Here is a 6,531-nt window from a genome sequence, read left to right as displayed (position 1 = left end):
AAATGTAGGAGGTTTATTAAAAATTTATTAAAAATACAACCGGAGATTGAATAGGTAAAATATTAGAGTGCCCGGCGTAGAGGATTTTCCCCGTCCATGTGCTCATCCACACAATGGATGTTTTGCCTTTTCATTCTTTTGCCCTTCTTAAAGTTCTGTCCATCAACTCCTTTTTTACTGTCCTGTGGTGGAGTTTACTTCCTTACATCTCAATTGGGGCTCAGGTGCTGCTCTTGTAACAAGGTGACCCTCTTCAATGTCCCGATCTCAGGTCGCTCCATGAGAACAACACAAAGGGGGGATAAAACAGAACTCTGTAAAACTTCTCTTAACATACATACATTATATTTGTCTTTTACTTGTGAGAGTCAACTATCACATTACTCATCTGTCACAGGCTTGATTCCAGCAACATATTTGGGCTTCAGCTCATGTGTCTGTGTGCTACCTCCAGCGCTGGCACAGCTGCTTGTCTGGTGGACAGGCAGCAGCCAGGCATGGGGTTCCCGAGGCTAACAGCAACCTCATGTTATCATTGTTTTCATTTTGAAACATTTAGATAAGTTTTTCATTTGTAGCATCTAATAAAAGTTTTTCATAGAATGGAGACCCCAGATGTTTGTTCCACTTTACTTCAAGAGTCCTGTGTTTGTCAAAGGAGTTTTACAGTTGCAGATACCTAGAATCTTCTGACACTTTGGCAATACAAACATAAAAATTGCTTTTAATTCATACTGTTTACTCTTGCACAGCCGGGACAAGACCAGCCCAGCCCAGAAGAATTGTCATGCTCCGGGCACTTGGGTACTGAGCAGTCCTGCCAAGGTCCCTCTGGGGGAGACGCGTCCCAAAACCTGGGAGAGACTGCACGGGGTGCCCATGGTGGGGAAAGGGCAGAGGGCGAGAGCAAGGCTCCAGTGTGTCCTGACAGGGCCTGGCTATGTGTCCTTGGGCTGGAGGAGCTGTCACAGGGCAGGGAGGGCCAGGGCTGGCAGGGGCTGCTCAGGGATGGGTTTGGCCCGTGTCCCTCCAAGCAGCGACTGCCCAAGCAGCTGCGCTGGCCCCGGGCTCTCCTCCCGGCCGGCTGGGCTTTGCTGGGTGGCACAGCCTGTGCCGAGGGGCGGCAAGGTGCCTGCAGGCCCCAGCTCTGGGGGAAGCAGAGAACGTCCTGGCCGTATCCACCGTGCTGCCAGCTCAGCAGTGCAGCACAGCGCTGGCTCACGCTCCCCACCGAACCTGTAGAGCTTCAAAGCAAGACAGGAACACATGCCCTGAATCCACTTTGATGAATCTCAAGGATTTTCTGCTCGCAGCATGGACACAAGCAGTGCACGATAGGTACAGCATAGACTCTGTTCACTGTGTCACTTGCCATGGCCTCTTTCACAGTCATATCCTTCCCCCTTCACATGTCCTGCCAAACACCTAAGGGGGAACTGGACCTCTAATCGCACATCTCCATGCCCATGCGTAATGTCCCTGTCACAGCTGCTTTATCAACTTGCTGCTGTGCGGATGCTGCCACCAGCCAAACAAGGTCCTCTACCCCTGAAGGCACTGGCCCCGCTCTCAGGCCCTTACTGAAGGTGAGTAGGGCTTGGCCCAACTCCTCTGTTACCATAAAGACATGGAGCTGTCACCCCAGTGTCCGGGTGGTACCACCAGCAAAGCCCAGCCGGCACCAGCCCTGGCTGAGCTCCATGCCCAGGAACAGCCGTGGATGCCCACGGTGAGGGCAGGCAGGAGCCAGGCAGGGGCTGCTGTGAGCAGCAGCGGGGCCCCGAGGGGCTGGGCGAGCCCATGCTGAGCGTCCCTGGGCTGAGGGCCCATTTCCTTCAGTGGGATCATCTGAGCCTGCAGCTCCTCCAGTGGCATGCCCAGGAAAAGAGGGAAGCCATCAAGAGCCTGTGAGTCACAGGGACGGGGTGTGGCTTCCTCCCTCCTTGGGTAGCGGGCTGGTTAAAAGAGGCCTCTAGGGAGCGCGGCAAACAGGAGCGGGCAAACAGGGCTGTGGCTCGCCTCTGAAGGGCAGTTCGCGAGGCAGTTGGCACAGGCAGGGCAAGCAGGAAGGGTTGCAGCTTTTCTTTCTAGTCAGGTTTACTGTGTGTTGTTTGCAGCGTTTCTGTTGGTTGATTGGTTTTGGGGTTACTGGTAGTAATGGTTTTTACGTGATTGAAAAGTGTAGATAATACGAGTGTATGTAATCAGATGGAACCCTCCAAAAAGGATGCATCTGTCCAGACCCATTCCTGTGCAGAGTGTTTGAGCTCAGCGGTGGATTCAGGGGGCGTTGTGGAGAAAACCTGCCTGCGGTGTGAACAGGTGAACAATCTCCTTTCACTGGTGGCCGAGCTTACGGAGCAAGTTGAAAGACTCAGGAGTATCAGCGAAAGAGAAAGGGAAATAGATTGGTGGAGTTCAGCCCTTCCATCCTTAAGGGAGGCCCAGCAAGAGTCAGAGGACTCCCATGCCTCTCACTGTCAGGCAATAGAGGGGCACCTGGTAGATGAAGGAGAGTGGAAATGGGTCCCTGCCCAGGGAGGGTATGATAAAAATTCCTCCCAACCCCCATCCCTTAGCCAGGTGCCACTTCAGAATAGGTATGCGCCCCTGGATCTAGAGACTCAGCCAGATGATTTAGAAGAAGCTTATCTGCCCAGTGAGCCTCCCAGTTATCATTAATCTATAAGATGGATCTAATATCAAAAAGATAAGAAGGGTAATAGTAGTGGCTGATTCCCTTCTGAGGGGAGCAGGGGGCCCCGTACGTCGACCGAACCCACCCCACAGGGAGGTCTGCTGCCTCCCTGGGGCCCGGGGACGAAAGATCACTGAGACACTGCCTGGGCTGATTCAGTCCTCTGATTATTACCCACTGCTGATACTCCAGGCTGGCAGCGATGAGATTGAAAAGAGGAGTGTCAGGACAATTAAAAGGGACTTTAGGGCACTGGGACAAGTGGTTGATGGGACGGGGGCACAGGTAGTCCTTTCCTCAGTCCCTTTGGTGGCTGGGAAAAACGGTGAAAGGAACAGGAGAGCTCAAACTATCAATGAGTGTTGCAAGGGTTGGTGTCAGCAGCAGAACTTTGGATTCTTTGATCATGGGGCAACTTTTATGGCACCTGGCCTGCTGTAAACCAGATGCTCTCCATCTCTCTGTTAAAGGCAGAAGGCTTTTAGCTGATGAGCTAGCAGACCTTGTGGAGAGGGCTTTAAACTAGGTTTCAAGGGGGAAGGGGATATAGCTGGGCTCTCTGGAAGCAGGCCCAAGGATGGTAAGCCTGAGTTAGGGATGGAATCAGCAGCCCAGCTGAGGTGCATGCACACCAATGCACACAGCATGGGCAACAAACAAGAAGAGCTGGAGGCCATGGTGCAGCAGCAGAGCTGCAGAGCTATGCTATGATTGCCATCACAGAAACAGGGTGGGATGACTCACATGGCTGGAGCACTGCCCTGGATAGCTACAAGCTCTTCAGGAGAGACACGAGAGGGAGAAGAGGTGGAGGGGTGGCCCTTTATTTAAAGAATAAAAAAGGGAGGCTTTGGACACCATGGATATTGGAACTAATTGGCAGAATGTTGAATGCCTATGGTAAGAATTAGGGGGAAGGCCAACAAGGCTGACATCCTACTGAGAGTCTGTTATCATCCACCCAGGCAGGAAGAAGAGGTGGACAACTCATTCTATGAGAGCTAGAGAATGTTTCAGGATCATCAGCCCTTGTTCTTGTAGGCGACTTCAACTTGCCAGACATCTGCTGGAACTCAATACAGCAGAAAAAAAGCAGCCCAGGAAATCTGTAGAGTGTGTGGAGGACAACTGCTTGTTGCAGCTGGTGGGCGAGCCCCCCAGGGGAGGAACTATGTTAGATCTGCTGTTTGCAAATAGAGGTGGACTGGGGAGAGATGTGGTGGTTGGAGGCTGCTTGGGCCACAGTGATCATGAAATGATAGAATTTGTTGCATGGCAAGCTGATCTGTAGTCAGCATTAATCAAGTTATAATAAGCAGTCCAGCTCTGCTCCGTGTACCAGCCTCTGTGTTTGACTGGCAGAAGCACACAGCCAGTGGGAGCTCTCCTAGGATGCAGGCATTGTATAGGTTCAGAGTCTCGGGGCACACAGATAGACCAATGAGCTGTCTCGACCTGGGAGCTTTGAATGGGCTATAAAAGAAAGCTCCGGACAATAAACAAGGCTGTTTTTCTGAGGAAACACAAGTGGTCTGCCTTATGTTACGTCTCAGACATGGGAACACCGTGGCATCAAGATGTCTTGCTATTTTGTGAAATCAGGAGGAACGTCAATAAGACTTTTACATTGGACTTCCAGAGGGCAGACTTTGGCCTGTTTCGGAGACTTGTTCAGAGAGTTCCTTGGGAAGCAGCCCTTAAAAACAAAGGAGTCCAGGAAAAGTGGGCATGCTTCCAAACAGAGATCTTGAGGGCACAGGAGCAGGCCGCCCCTGGGTGCCGAATGATGAGTCGACGAGGCAAATGCCCAGCCTGGATGGGCAAGGAGGTTTTGGAGGAATTTAGGAAAAAAGGGAGGATGTATCATCTTTGGAAGGAGGGTCGGGTCTCTCCGGAAGAATTTAAGGGGGCTGCTAAAGCATGTAGGAAAAAAAATTAGGGAGGCCAAAGCTCAGTTTGAACTTAAAATGACAACTTCTGTAAAGGGTAATAAAAATGTTTTTACAAATACATCACTGGTAAAAGGAAGGGTAAGACCAACCTTTGTTCTTTATTAGATGTGGGAGGGAACTTAGTAACTGCAGATCAGGAGAAGGCAGAGGTGCTTAACGCCTTCTTTGCCTCAGTCCTTAGTGGGAATGACTTGTCCCCAGGACAGCTGTCCTCCTGGGTTGGTTGATGGAGCCAGGGAGCAGAATGGGCCCCCTGTTATCCAGGAGGAGGCAGTCAGAACTGCTGAGCTGTTTAGACGTTCATAAGTCCATGGGAACAGATGGGATGCAGCCCAGGGTGATGAGGGAGTTGGCAGATGAGCTTGCAAAGCCACTCTCCATCATTTACCAGCAGTCCTGGCTCACTGGTGAGGTTCCAGATGGCTGGAAGCTGCACAGTGTCACACCCATTCACAACAAGGGCAGGAAGGAGGATCCTGGTAATTACAGGCCACTCAGCCTGACCTCAGTACCCGGTAAGGTCATGGAACAGTTTATACCGAGTGTCATCACACAGCATCTACAGGATGGCCAGGGTATCAGACCCAGCCAGCAAGGGTTTAGGAGGGGTAGGTCATGTCTGACCAACCTGATCTCCTTTTATGACCAAGGGACCCACCTGGTGGATGCAGGAAAGGCTGCGGATGTTGTCTGTTTGGACTCCAGCACGGCCTTTGACACTGCCTCCCACTGCACACTCCTGGAAGAGCTGCAGCCCACGGCTGGGACAGGAGCACTCTGAGCTGGGTTCAGAACTGGCTGGATGGCCGGCCCAGAGAGTGGTGGTGAGCGGTGCTGCATTCAGCTGGCAGCCAGCCAGCAGTGGTGTCCTCCAGGGCTCTGTGCTGGGGCCAGCTCTGTTCAATGTTTCTATTGACCACATGGATGAGGGGATTGAGTCTTTCACCAGTAAATCTGCAGACAACACCAAGCTGGGAGTGTGTGTCGATCTGTTGGAAGGCAGGAGGGCTCTGCAGGGAGACCTGGAACGGCTGGATGGATGGGCAGAGTCCAGTAGGATGAAGTTTAGTAAGTCCAAGTACCCACTCCTGCATTTTGGCCACAATAACCCCCTGCGGCGTTATAGGCTGGGGACGGTGTGGCTGGGCAGTGCCCAGGCAGAAAGGGACCTGGGGGGAACTGGTTGACAGCCGGCTGAACATGAGCCAGCAGTGTGCCCTGGTGGCCAAGAAGGCCAATGGCTCCTGGCCTGGATCAGCAGGAGCAGGGAGATCATTCTGCCCCTGTGCTTGGCGCTGGTCAGGGCACACCTTGAGTGCCGTGTCCGGTTCTGGGCCCTCCGTTTGGGATGGACATTGACACACTCGAGCACATCCAGAGGAGGCAACGAGGCTGGTGAGGGGCCAGGAACACAAGCCCTGTGAGGAGCAGCTGAGGGAGCTGGCGGTGTCCAGCCTGGAGAAAAGGAGACTCAAGGGTGGCCTTATCACTCTACAACTTCCTGAAAGGTGGCTGTGCTCAGGTGGGGTTGGGCTCTTTCTCCAAGCAGCAACTGACAGAACCAGGGGACACAGCCTCAAGCTGCACCAAGGGAAATGTAGATTGGACGTTAGGAAAAGGTTTTTCACGGAAAGAGTGATAAAGTACTGGCATGGCCTGCCCGGGGAGGTGGTGGAGTCACCGTCCCTGGACGTGTTTAAAAAAACACTGGACGTGGCACTCGGTGCCATGATTTAGTTCAAGTACTGGGACATGGGTTGGACTCGATGATCTTGAAGGTCTCTTCCAACATGGTCATTCTGTGAATTTTGTATGAATTCTGTGAATTCTGAGCAGCTTCAGGCACACAGCCTGACCAGCAATGTCAGCTGGCAAAACAAA

The sequence above is a fragment of the Anomalospiza imberbis genome, unplaced genomic scaffold (genome assembly GCF_031753505.1).
Source record: "Anomalospiza imberbis isolate Cuckoo-Finch-1a 21T00152 unplaced genomic scaffold, ASM3175350v1 scaffold_96, whole genome shotgun sequence".
Taxonomy (NCBI): domain Eukaryota; kingdom Metazoa; phylum Chordata; class Aves; order Passeriformes; family Viduidae; genus Anomalospiza; species Anomalospiza imberbis.
This window is presented reverse-complemented; position numbering follows the sequence as displayed.